This window comes from Cryptomeria japonica, chromosome 10, assembly GCF_030272615.1.
Source record: "Cryptomeria japonica chromosome 10, Sugi_1.0, whole genome shotgun sequence".
NCBI lineage: Eukaryota > Viridiplantae > Streptophyta > Pinopsida > Cupressales > Cupressaceae > Cryptomeria > Cryptomeria japonica.
In genome coordinates, this window is record NC_081414.1 from 817,246,409 (window position 1) to 817,260,721 (window position 14,313).

A 14,313-nucleotide genomic window follows, 5' to 3' on the forward strand; every position below is an offset into this window, starting at 1 on the left:
AGAATATATACATCTGCCATTAGCTACATTACATCATAATCCATATTACTGCATCTAATTGATAACTTCAGACATGCATTTAAGATTAATATCATCTAAATTATATTATACATTTAAACCATAATGCCATTCATATATCCAAAACAAAAAGGAACCAAATGAACACATACACCATACAACACCAAAATTGATATCATAGTTCACCCCTAATGGGCTACATCTCCGGGTCTGCTTCAAATGCAAGACCCTTCTTAATTAATAATGGGTGAAAAATACATAAGGTTCACATAAATTATACCTTTCCATCAAGGCGTACAAAAACAAATGATACATATGACCACATAAGGTCCAAGAGATACATGGATGATCGAAGAAGAAGAAAGAGGACCCATTTGAAACATAATATAGAGTAAATACAAGAGAGCAATTGGAGCACCAATGAAACTAAATACTCGCATTCCATCATAAGTGCCACAAGATCTAACATGAATATCAGGTACTCACAAAAATCATAAAAAACCAGATATGACTCCCACAATAGTGCTCCAAGCAAAAGCAACACAAACTGCACACTAGTGAACATAAGGGAAGAGTGTCATCACATAGCTTGGTATGGTTACCCTGGCAGGCCTCCATAGGTCCTGACCCCTATCCACTGGGTTACCCTGGCAACCTCTCCCAAACCTTTGGGTCCATCCAAGTCTCATGTGGACCCAAACAATCTTTTCGTGTTGACAAGGTTGTTGGTTTGCCATTCCAGGCCTTCTCACTACATCCTGAGTCTGTACTGGCACTCAACCCATGCGTGAGACACACTTATCTTATTTAGTGTTTCCATCTACCAAACCCACTAATAAATTATTAAGTTATCACTTTCTTAGAATTTTTTTGATGGGTTATCCTTCTTACCACTTTGGGCGCGACCTCCACTCGAAAGCCACTCTCCCATATGACACTTAACCACAAATTAGACAAACTCCCAAAACCAAGGTATACACAAGAAATAGTATACGAAGTTCAAAGCAATAGAAAACCACTTGACCAAACAATCCCTTGTACACAGATAACCAATTGATACTCTTTGATAAAAGACATGACCAGTTACAAACCAACAACATGAAAACAATCAATACTCAAAATCAAGGACTTGCAATTTTTGAAAGCAAATGTGAATATAGTAAATGAAAATACACATCTTTTCTACTCTAATGTGACGTTAATTTTTCCATTTTGTTAAAATACAAATTGACCAAAGTTTTTTAATTAATCTAAATTTTTAAAATACATCATTGGAAAAGTCATCATTACATAATAATTTCAATACCAAAATTACAATTATATAATTTGCCTATTTTCCAATATATGTAAAAATATAAAATTAATCAATATTTCTCTAAAATGAAAATATCATTAAATTTCCAACTATATCTATTTTTTTTTCATTTCCCATTCCCAAATTCCCCAAGTAATATATTATTTAATTTTGAAATTTCACAAATAATACATTATTTAATTTTCAAAATTTCCAAATAATATTTTATTTAATTTTCCAAATTTCCAAATAAAATATTATTTAATTTTGCAAATTAAAATAATCATTTCCATTTTCTTTCAAATAACTTATCTATTATATCCATTTCCAAATTATATATGTCTCTCCATGCATAATAAAAAATATAAACAAAACAATTCAAACAATTTCATTTGGATCCCTGAAGATTTTGCATACCTGTCAAGTTTTTGAGCTGTCAAGATGGGTTTGACTTTTACCAAGCTTTTTCAAAGACTCTTTGCCAAAAAGGAGATGTGCATCCTAATGGTAGGGCTTGATGCAGCTGGTAAGACTACCATTTTGTACAAGCTCAAGCTGGGAGAGATCGTCACCATAATTCCAACTATTGGATTCAATGTAGAGACAGTTGAATACAAGAATATCAGCTTCACTGTTTGGGATGTGGGGGGCCAGGACAAGATTTGACCACTTTAGAGACACTACTTCCAGAATACTCTTTGTAGTAGACAAAAATGATAGGGACTATGTAGTTGAGGCAAGGGGTGAGCTTCATAGGATGTTGAATGAGGATGAGTTGTGAGATACTGTGCTCCTCGTGTTTGCAAACAAGCAGGATCTTCCGGATGCTATGAATGCTGTAGAGATCACTGACAAGCTTGGTTTGCATTCTCTACATTAGCATCATTGGTATATTCATAGCACTTGTGCTACATCTAGTGAAGGCTTATATGAAGGCTTGGATTGGCTTTCAAACAACATTGCAAACAAGGCTTGAGGATGAAACGTGGACAAGTAAAGGGGTGCATTTTTATAGGGCTGCATTGGAATTATGATAGCTGCAGTTATTCTATTCTATTACACATTTTGTAGTGGGTCTAGCTATAATATATCTATGAATTATTTTCTATTCTAATTTTTCTGGCCAACTTTGTGTTCGTCTGTACTGGGAAGTTGGTTTATTGTGGAGTATTTCAAGTCTAAAGAAGTGACCTATTATATAGAGCCCCAGTTTTGTGGTTTTATTTGCTTGTGGTATGTTCAACTTTGAAGAGCGATCTCTATATATAGAACCTCCATTTCTATGTTTTAAATATATATATATATATATATATATAAACAAAACACTATATATATATATTAATTAAAAATTAACATAAAAAAAAACCTTTTAAAACAAAATAAAATAAAACTTTATATTTTTATTTTTTTTGTAGGCTCCCTTACCAATGGGAAGGGAGGTTGCTGTGGGGACCATGTCGTGGTCTCCCAACAGCCTTGGCCTCCATAGCCAAGGCATCTCCCCATGGCCTAGGGAAGCTACAACTCCCCCTACCATGGGTCGAGGGCCATGGCTTGCAAACCCCCTCCCCAATATAATTAATTTTTTGCTTTATTTTTTGTTTTGAATTTAAAACAAACCCCCATCCACTATGTATAATCTCAGAAGTTTTCTCAAAAATTTTCTAGGAAATTTTTCCAGAATACATTATGATTTTTAAAAAAAAACTGTAGTACCCCTTCTTGATCGAACTTGTTAGACTTATATTTTACTTTAGTTGACTTTTCAGTTGTTACATTACTGCTATACTTTATTCAGACTTATTCGATGTTATTTCATGCGTTTACTAGATATGCGATGTATGCTTTCTTACAGTATTTCAGTACTTTTGATTAATGCTATTTTTATGGATTATTGTCATGGACTGACACTTATACCTTACCTATGCGATGTGTTATTTATATGTTGCATGTTTACAAGTGTATGGGATGCAAGGGGATGATTTTCCTTCACACTTCGGTGAGATAGGGAACGTCACAATTTTTCTCCATCCGTGTGCATGTCATGTCTGATTATATATATTCATCTATATGCATGTGTGGTTGGATGATGCTAAACATTGCAGGTACAAGTACCGGGTAGGTACGGGGTATTGTCTCCACCTGGCTTCACAAGTCTGAGTGTGCCTTATTTGTCCGATGGGAGTGGAGGAGATAGTTGTTGATCCTAACTCTTACCCTCAGTTACACTCATGTGAGTGTCGTTAGTTGGTTGTCTCTTCTGTTTGTTCGATCTTCAAGTTTTGTTCGTTTGATTTTTTTAGAGTCTTCGTATGGTTTTTTCTCATTTTGTGTGCCCTAGTGGGTTAGATTATTTATTTGAGTGTATGGCGTCATTTCATAGTTGGTGTATTTAATTTATGTATTATTATGCCTTTGTGTTATAGACTTAGTTAATTGAATGAAGTTATTAAATTTAAATTGATAATTGCATTATATTGGAAAAGTGATCATATTTAAATCAAGTGGAAAAATAAATAAAGTTAATTGCATGCTATTGCTTTTTAGATTTAAAAAATAAATAAAAATAGAGTTAAATTATTGCCTTTATCACTTTTTAGGAAAAGTTGATTAAATTCTATTGAGAAAAGAAATGATTTAAAAAAAATGAAATTTCCATTTACCTTTTTGAAAGAAATTAGAAAAGTAATTTTTAAATTGAAAATTGTGATTGGACGAGAAAACATTTTCAACCTAAAATTTTAGGTTGAAATATTTTTCTCCATATATGCCTGAGAGCTCACGAGAATGAAGGGAGGAGAAATTTTTGGAGGCCAAATTGGAAACCAGAACTAGAGCTTGGAAATTTGATTCAAGTGGTTTGTAGAGTATTCTTCCAGGATTGCTATCACAAGTTGGGTGTTTTCTTATCTTTATTTGGTTTTGAAAATTTGAAATTTAGCTTTGGAAATACCTCTGTGTGTATTGATTTCTTGAAAGATCTTTGTTTGGGGAGTTTTGAAATTGGTTTAAATTTGGGAAATGGAATAGATTTTGGTTGTTTAAACTCTTTCCAGAATTAGTTTGTCAAGTTTGAAGGAGATGGATTTTTAATTTAGAAAATGGATTCTTTCTGGGTTTATTTCAAGTTTTAAAATCTGTGTTTAAATTCCTTATTTCCTGGTTTGGGAAAGGAATTGGTTTGGCTATTGTGTGAATTTTGGAATTTATTATGAAAGGAAAGTTATGCTGGTAAATTTTTTGGGAATTTCTTCTTCCTGAGTGTGTTTGTGTTCTTCCTGGGTGTGGAGAAAATTAGAATATTTGGGTTTAAAATTTTGCCTTATGACTTGTTATCCTCATAATTTTGTCTAAAAATTTGCTGTTTGGGGAGTCTTCCAATTATTTGTTTGCCTAGAAATTTATTTGAAAATAAATTAGTTTTTTTTTTTTAATGTTTGTGATTTTATTAAACTTTGTTTTCTCAGAGTGTTGGGAATGAGTTTCTTTTTAATCTTTTATAAAATAAAATAAAATTAAAAGAATTTAAAAAATAAAAATTAAAAAAAAAAAATATTGGGAGAGGGGGTGGTAGCTTGCTACTGACAGTACCAAAGCTGCCATATGGTAGCAGTAGTAGTGCTACTGTAAGGTAGCAGTATCATATTGTAGCATGCTACCATATGGTAGCAAAGCTACCAAGAAACCAAACTTATTTTTGCCCTTCCCTGTGTGTGCAGCGCTGAGCAGTGGGTTATGAAATTTGGAATTTTATTTTATTTTTTTATATTTGGTATATATATATATATATATATATATATATATATGTTTTTATATATGTATATAGTTTTTAAAAGAAATAATAATGTAATATTGTTTTGGGATATTTGGGAATCAGAGTATATTCATAAAATTTAGTTTTTATGTTTTAAATATATATATATATATATATTTTAATGTGATATATTTATGTTGTATATATTCGATGAATATATATTCATATACATATATTATATTATTATATATATATTTAATTCAGAATTTATTTCATTTTAATGAAAACATATATTTGGGTTTCTTTATAAATTAATCATGAATATATGTTGGGGGTTTTATTTTTATTTCTTTAAATGTGGTTAATTTTAGCCTTACTGGACAAATGACGACTCTGAATCTCGTTTATCAACCTTGTTGTATTTTCTATATTTCTTGAATATTGATATTTGCGAGTATTTAATGCTTTTGATTGTTTTAAAAAGATTGCCTGTATTAGGATCTTTAGGGTAAATGGTATTTTTGGTAAAAGCTTATTTACATTGCAATTCTATTTTCGAGTTGTCGTCAAGTCATAATAGTTGATGTACCCTATTGATCAGGTGTTGTAGTATAACCCTATTGATGTGAACTTTTGTGTGTTTTGTTCCAAATGGTCAATCCTGGGTTGTTGATTTGTGTATCCTTCACCTATATTTTGTTAGGATTAGATATGGTTGTCAGTTTCGCCATAGAGTTCTGTAGAGAGATCGTACCTATTAGTGTCCTATGAGAGAGTGGCTTTCGAGAGGGGCCCACACCCAAAGTGGTTGACAGGATAACCCCTCGAAAGTCAGTTAATAAGTGATAATCTAATAATTGATTAGGGGGTGGATAGTTATAATGCTAATTAAGATATTATACCCCACACATGGTTGAGTGCTCGTATAGGCTCAAGGTGTAGTGGGAAGGCTTGGAATGGAAAACCTACTACCTTGTCTTCTTAAAGGATTGGTAGGGTCTGCATGATACTTAGATGGAGTCAGAGGTTCGGGAAAGGTTACCAGGATAACCCAAGATGGGGGTTGGGACCTATGAAGGCCTAGCTAGGGTAACTATCTTAATCCATGCAATGACACTCTCTCCTTAGGGTCACTAGTGTATTGTGAGTCAAGCCACATGAGTATAGTAGAGTCATGTTGTACTGTTGTACTTGTCTTCTTTATACTTGCTTGAGGGTCTTTGCTATCTCCTAGCATGGTGGGGTGATTCCATTTTGGGATTGCATGGTTAGGTGGTAGTGCCACTTCCCATCGGATATCTTTGTTTGTACCTTCATGCGAGCATTGGCTTCGTTGGTGTACCTTTGGTTCGGATTCATGTATCAGCTCATATTTGTGATTTTTGTATATTTGAGACCCATGTGGTCATTGTATCAGTAAACTATATAACCTTGGCATTGTAATTTACATGTTTCATTTGTACTATTCAAAGTCATGTAAATATTGAATAGTATAATCTTAATTCAGTTGAATGTATGTTATTTCATTTATCTTTATTCTTATGTGTAAATGCTTCACTTCAAGTAAATATATTGTAACACTTTAAACCTTTCTATGTGGAATTCAGTTTATGAATATGATTTAATTAAATGTAATTGAGTTCCCTAATTAGATGGATAATTGGATTAACCTTATGATGTTGTTTTAGTTACGAAGTAATCTTTGTTGGTAACCCTTTAGGATTTCATTTGTTAGACTTCTGCTTGTGTTATTAAACATGCAATGTGATTATTGATGCACTTGATCTTTTTTTTTTTTTAATATTTCACCCTTTAGTTGCTTAGTAGTGTTTTTTTCCTTTAGGGTTCCTAGCGGGGCATTACATAAACAGTAAACTCCAAACACATAAATACTCATAAAATGACAGGGAAAATAAAAAGGGAATGCAACTCTTTGAAAAAAACCAGAGGATGAATATAAAATTCTTTTGAAACACTTTCTCTTCCAGGCAACTAAATCTGGGAAAATTTTGCCAACATAACCCTCATATTGGGCAAATTTCAAATAAATGAAATGCTAATTACACACTCAATAAACTAATTTTACCATTCAAACATTGAATGAGAGAATCAAGAATGATTTTTTTTTTTTTTTTTGGGGGGGGGTTTTAAACTCACCCAAATCTAATTTTTAAATCTATTCTTTACATAAACAAGAAATTTAGATTTGGGGATAGACTAAAATGTTAGAGTAATTGGGTATTTACTTGATTAATTAAACAATATTTGTTTAATTCTTTAAGTTCCCTATTATCTTTTTACACTTAAGCTAACACTAGGTGCACAATAATTAATTCTTTTATTAATTATTATGTGCAAGCCTAGGTTTTCCTTTTAGCATTTCTTGACCTATTAGAGGTTATTTTTCTTTTCTTTGTATCATTATGACACTACACATTTTTGGTGAATATTGAGCTCTCCTCTTTTGAGCATATTTTCCTGTGGTTTTTGTTCTGCAGATTTTTCTTGCTTCATTGCTTCTCCTTGTGACAGATTGTTTTAGCTTGCAGAAGATCTTTAGGCTCTTGTGGTGTTGTGTTTCTCAACTCCAACATGGTATTAGAACTCAGATTTGTAACCATATGTTCCTATTTTTGAGATTTTTTGCATTGGAAGCAGATCTTGGGTTTCAGGCAATTTTTTGTGTGCTTAGGGATAGGCCTTTTTCTGAGCATTTTGGGCCTAAACGGACCTCTCCATCTTTCTCAAAAGGCCCAAAAACCCCTATAGTCATATAAAATTTATCCATTTTTTACTCCTGAGCATCTGGGTGATTTTTTTCTCCAACACCAGGCCGTACGACTTTGACACACAAATCGAGAAAAAAATTCAAATTTTTTTTTTTGCCTTTTTATGGCATGCAGGCCGGATTTTTGATTTTTTAAAAAAAAATCACAAAAAAAAATCACAAAAAAAAATCAAAAAAATCAAAAAGGTTAAAAGAGGCGAAAAAAAATCAAAAAGGAAAGTTTTAAAATTTTTTTTGATTTTTTGTGGGGTTGCAGGTACCGCAGCTCTGACAGTTTGGCCCCCGCTGGCACCGCCCCTGCCATCAACATTCTCTGTAGCCGCCTCTGCGGCTCCCTCCAGCATAGCTCCTCTCCAGCGTCGCTCCCCTCCAGCTGCCCGCCGCATCGCTTCCCTCTTGTGCAACCACCTGCTGTGCTCCGCCAGCAGTTGTGCCTCCCCGTTGCAGCCACAACCTCTGCTCCGCCAACATAGCAACCTCCACTCTACCAACAATAGCAACCTCCAGTCCACTGCTTAGCACCAGCTCTGCCAGTTGCTCCTCCTCGGAGCACCGCTAGTGTGCCACCGGAGCACCACCGGAGCTTGGCTCCTCCACTGGACCACCACCCTCTAGCCTTTTTGAGGGGGGGTTCATTTTTTGGCCCTATCTTGAGCATCCGGAGTCAGATTTTGGCAAATGAATAGGCATCAAAAAGCTGGTTATGAGCCAGACATCGTGGAATTGGATTTTTTTTTTGAATCTTCTATTTGACTGTACTCTTTTCTAGTCAAAGTTGGGCTTCTTTTCTGCACTTCTGGGACCGTAGAATGGGGAAACATATTCCATTTTTAAAAAACAAATAGGCGTTGGAAATCTCTCAACATGCTCTATTCAGATTTGTGATCTTTTTTCTCAAAATTTTCATCAGGTACATGAGATATCAGTTTGAAGTTTTTTTCTTATGCACTACTTCCTTCTCATCAGTATGTACTAGGGTTTGGGTTTATCTATTGTGGGGGGGTGTTTTTTCTTTCTTTCTATCATTTATATTAGAAATCACAAACACCAAAACTCTCAAAATGAACAAACCCTTCTGCATCTTTTGTCTAGTCTGAAAGATCACATAATAAAAAAAATAACAAGCAGGTGCAGGTACAGAGTTTTCTTCTCATGGCCAATCCTTCAGTTGAATTTTTGACTTCACACAACTATCACACCTAGAAACCTCACATCACGAGGCTCCTCAGGGCATGAGGGTTGTGGTCTTGTTTGGATGAGGTTCAACCAGTATTGCAGCATCCTTATGAGCTTCTTCAGCACAGGAACAAGATGGATGAGGCTATGGGTTTTCTCTCCTTGCATGTCTCCGACAATCTTCTATTTCACCTTGATGAGTTGCTCACTCCTCGAGCCATGTGGTTGAAGTTTGAGTCTCTCTTCAAGAGGGTTAATGAGATTTAGGCATTGTAGATTGAGGCAAAGTTGGTTTCTTTGTCACATGATTCCTTTCCCACCATTAAGGATTTCTTGAACAAGTTCAAGACCACCCAATTTGTCCTTTAGGGATGTGGCAAGATCAAGACAGACACAAAGTGCATTCATTTGATTCTTTCAAAGCTTCAGGGTCATTTTTCAGTTTTTGGCCTTTGCTTTCTACTCCACCATGGATGGCTTGGGTGTTCGTTTCACCATGCCTACCTTTGATGTATTTTGTGAGTGTTTGTCTCGTGAGCAGTCTCATATTTCTCAACTGGATATGCTTTCAAGATCCAAGAACAAAGCATTAGTTTCTCAGTCCTTTAAGGAGAAACAAAAGCAGAAACTGAAGTCGAAGAAGCCTTCTGTAGGTAGTGAGAATCCCTCCAAGCCTACTCACAAGTCTGAATCTAAACCACCATTTCTTCCCAAGCATGGGAAATCTTCACAGTCTGGTGAGTCTTCCTCCAAGAATAAAAAGAAATCAGGCGATACTTGTAGTTTTTGTGGCAAGGAAGGACATCCTATTTCCCAGTGTTGGAAACATTTAGAGGCTTTAGAGGAAGCCATGCAGCAGCATCACATCTCCTCACCTCAGGCATCTTCTCCTTCCATAGGGAAAGGTCACGCTCTGACTACTCGAGCTTGGACCTATGGGTCCACATGGATACTTCATTTTGGTGCTTCTCACCATATGACTCACACTCAATAGTTGGTTACTTCTCTTGCCTCTTGTGTACTTCACAGATTATAGTGGGTAACTCAGTTCAACTTTCAGTCTTGGGTTCAGATTCTATCTCATTAGATGGGGGTACTCTATAGGATGTTCTGGTTGTTCCTGACATCTCGACAAATGTCCTGTCCATTTATCAGATTTGCCACTCTGGCTCTGGTAAGATAGTTGAGTTCTCACCACATGATGTGGTTATTCGGGACCTCCATGACTCTGATTTGGTTGTGGCTACTGGGAGTGTGGATACTGCATCTTGTCTATATAGATTTGATGGATTTGAGCCCTCTATGGGTGTTGGTTCTTCTCTTATAGCACATGCAGATTCAGTGAGTAAGCTTTGGCATGAGCACTTGGGCCATGTCAATTATAGATATCTTCAACAGATGAGTACACAGACACTTGTTATTGGGCTTCCCACAGATTTCTTGCACTGATGGTGTTTGTCATGGTTGTGTGCTTGGCAAGCATCATAGAGATCCCTTTCTGAAGGGAAGAGCCCCTCGTGCTTTGGCACCCTTGGAGTTGATTCACAGTGATCTCATGTCATTTCCCACTCCTTTTTCTAGGGCCAAGTATGTGCTCACTTTTATTGATGACTTCTCCAGACACACATGGGTGTACTTTCTTAAGTAAAAGTCTGATGTCTTTGATTCATTTCAAATCTTCAAGACATTTATTGAGAAACAGTCAGGTTGTTCTATTCGGCAGATACATACAGATAATGGGAGGGAGTATGTGAATCAGGCTTTCAGAGATTTTTGTACTGAGCATGGTTTGCAGCATCAGTTTACTGTTCCCTACACCCCTCAGTAGAATGGTGTCGCTGAGTGCAAGAACAAAACCTTACGAGAGATGGTGAATTGTATGATTCAGTCCAAGTCCATGGATTCGTCTTTTTGGGCTGAGGTAGTCAATTGTGTCAACTATATTCAGAATCAGATGCCTCACAAGGCTATTTGACATGAATCCTGAAGAGGCTTGGTCTCATAACAAGCCTGATGTTTCCTTTTTCTGAGTGTTTGGTAGTGAGGCATGGGCTTTTATTCCTGATGCTCAGAGGAAAGCCATGGAATGGAAGAGCCGACCACTCAATTTTGTTGGCTACTGTGAGGATGTTAAGGCATACAGGTTGTTTGATCCTGATTCCAGAGAGCTCCTATTTTGACGGGATGTTCAGTTTGATGAGTGCCTTCCCACGGTGGATACCTTGACTCCAGTGTCTACTCCTCTGCCTACTCCTTCCATTGCATCTCTTTAGGATCTTTTTGAGGATAATTTTGATGATGGTGTTGATGATCCACCATCCCCACCTCCACCTGATCCACCTCAGATGCCCAAGTAGGCTCACTTTACTACTGAGGCGGTAGGTTCTTTGGCCGGTGATCCTTTAGACACTCGTTGGACCTGTTCTGATACTGTGGGTTCTAGTATTTTGAGTCATGCTATTTCAAATGATCCTCAGAAGTTTTCAGAGGCTACCGGTCATCTTGAGTGGGATTGTGCTATGGAGGAAGAGTATTCTTCTTTGATGATGAATCATACTTGGGATCTCTATCCTCTTCCCAAGGGCAGAAAGATGGTTAGGTGTCATTGGTTGTATCACACCAAGTATGCTACTGATGGTTCCATTGATAAGTACAAAGCATGTCTTGTTGTGAAGGGTTTCTCACAAGTTGAGGGTATTGATTACTCTGAGAGCTTTACCCCTATCGCTAAGATGAACTCCATTGGCTTTGTACTATCTCTTGTAGCTTCTTGAGGTCGGCCTATTTTTTAGATGGATGTGAAGAGTGCCTTCTTACATGGGGATCTACAAGAGGAAATCTACATGGAGCAGCCTCAGGGATTTGTGCAGGACAGGGATTTGTGCAGGACAGTTCTTTGGTTTTCAAACTTCGGCATTCATTGTATGGTCTCAAATAGACCCCTCGAGCTTGGTATGAGAAGATGGATTCATTCTTGCTCTCCACTGGGTTCACCCGCAGCCATTCTGATCACACATTGTACATTCAACTTCTTGAGGGTGAGATCCTGATTCTTGTGCTATATGTTGAAGATCTCCTCATCACCAAAAGCTCATCTTCTATGATTCAGCATACTCAGCAAGCCTTGATGGATCAGTTTGAGATGACAGATCTTGGTCTCTTGCACTATTTCCTTGGTCTTCAGGTGATTTGGTCTTCTGATGGGATCTACATTTACCAGCAGAAGTATGCTCTTGACATGCTTCAACACTTTAGAATGCTTGATTGCAAGCCTGCTCCCACTCCCTTTCAGTCAGGGGTTGTTTTGACCACCACTTGCCCCACTCCTTCAGTAGATTCTACACTTTACAGGTAGTTGGTTGGTAGTTTGTTGTACCTGACTCACACCCATCCTGATGTTTCCTTTGTCATTGGCCTTGTCTCTTGATTCTCCCATGATCCTCATGAGAGTCATTGGCAAGTAGCCAAACGTATTTTGTGGTACATTCAGGGCTCTAGTTCTCATGGCATTCACTATACATCAGGGGACCCTCACATTGTTGGCTACATTGACTCAGATTGGGCTGGTGATGTCATTGATCAAAAGTCTACTTCTAGCTTTATTTTCTATCTTGGCTCTAGTCCTATCACACGGTCTTGCAAGAAGTAGACTGCTCATGCATTATCATCTATAGAGGTTGAGTACTGATCTACTGTGCTCACCAGTCAGGAGATCTTATGGCTTTGATAGTTGATGACTGAGTTTGGTTTTCCTCTTGATAGTCCCACTGTTCTTTGGTGTGACAATCAGAGTGCTATTCATATTTCCTGCAACTCGGTAGAGCATCAGTGGATGAAGCACATTGAGCTTCACATGCATTTCATCTGCCAATTGATTCAGGATGGTGTTCTCATTCTGGAGAACATTCCCATTGTCAAGCAGGTTGTAGACATCTTCACGAAACCTTTTGCATCGCCACGCTATCTTCAGTTGTGCTCTATGCTTGGGGTGAAGGAAGTTGTCCTTGGGGGGTCTTTATGAGGCCTTCCTTCCTTCTTCTTCTTTTAGCATGTTCTTTTATCTCTTTTTGGAGAGGAGTTTTTTCCCACTGGATTTTCTCCTTTTCTCCATTTCATAGAGATTTCATTGTATTTGGGTACCTGATCAGGCCTTGTTGCCGAGACCCATCTTTCTTTCTTTTAGTAGCTATTTTAGGCTTTAGCTTCTCCCTAAGTCTAGCTTAAGGGGGGGTGTTAGAGTAATTGGGTATTTACTTGATTAATTAAACAATATTTGTTTAAATCTTTAAGTTCCCTATTATCTTTTTACACTTAAGCTAACATTAGGTGCACAATAATTAATTCTTTTATTAATTATTATGTGCAAGCCTAGGTTTTCCCTTTTAGGGTTTCTTGACCTATTAGAAGTTATTTTTCTTTTCCTTGTATTATTATGATACTACACATTTTTTGTGAATATTGAGCTTTCCTCTTTTGAGCATATTTTCCTATGTTTTTTGTTCTGCAGGTTGTTCTTGCTTCATTGCTTCTCTTTGTGACAGATTGTTTTAGCTTGCAGAAGATCTTTAGGCTCCTGTGGTGTTGTGTTTTTCAAATCCAACATAAAACTGGTCTAAAATCATACTAATTTCACCTTACAAAACTAAATTAATGATTCAAACAAATTTGACATCAAATCTCTTCACATAGAAATTTCTTCATACAAATACAATTTTCAACAAAACATAGACATTAAAAAAAATAGAATCCAACCTTATGAGCTATCTTGGAAGAAATATGAGAAGAGCCCAACTTTCAACTCAAGAAATTCTTCCTCCATTTTCCAACCAAAATCCCCAAAAAATTTCAATCCCCCAAAACAACTTTTTTTTTTTTTTTAATTTCATTGAAAATATAGGTTAAAAGGAAATTTTTGACCTAAAAGTCCATTTTAGGTTGAAATTATTTTTGACCAAATAAATCATTTCCATAAAGTTAATATTCAAAAATGCTTTTTCTTCTCCAAAATCTATTTTTTTTTAATTTTATATAAAACATCAAATTTATATATTCAAAGTCAATGGTAAGATATTTTAATTTTCTTAAAAAGTTTATTTTTATAAATTCAAAATGCATAATACAATTACATTTCACAATTTGAATTGATCAACTCACTAGTTAATTGAATTTAAAGATTTGAATATCAACTAATCATTTAAAAGGGGCCGTAATGATTAATTTGATTTAATTACGAATAAGAAATAAACACATTTAACCAATTAAAATGCTTAACATTAATTAAAT

The 14,313-nt window shown here is 36.0% G+C and overlaps 1 pseudogene; it reads left to right on the forward strand.

Moving 5' to 3' along the window:
- Positions 1 to 1,692: 1,692 nt before the first annotated feature.
- LOC131036399 (ADP-ribosylation factor-like) lies at positions 1,693 to 2,604 on the forward strand (annotated as a pseudogene).
- Positions 2,605 to 14,313: the final 11,709 nt, after the last annotated feature.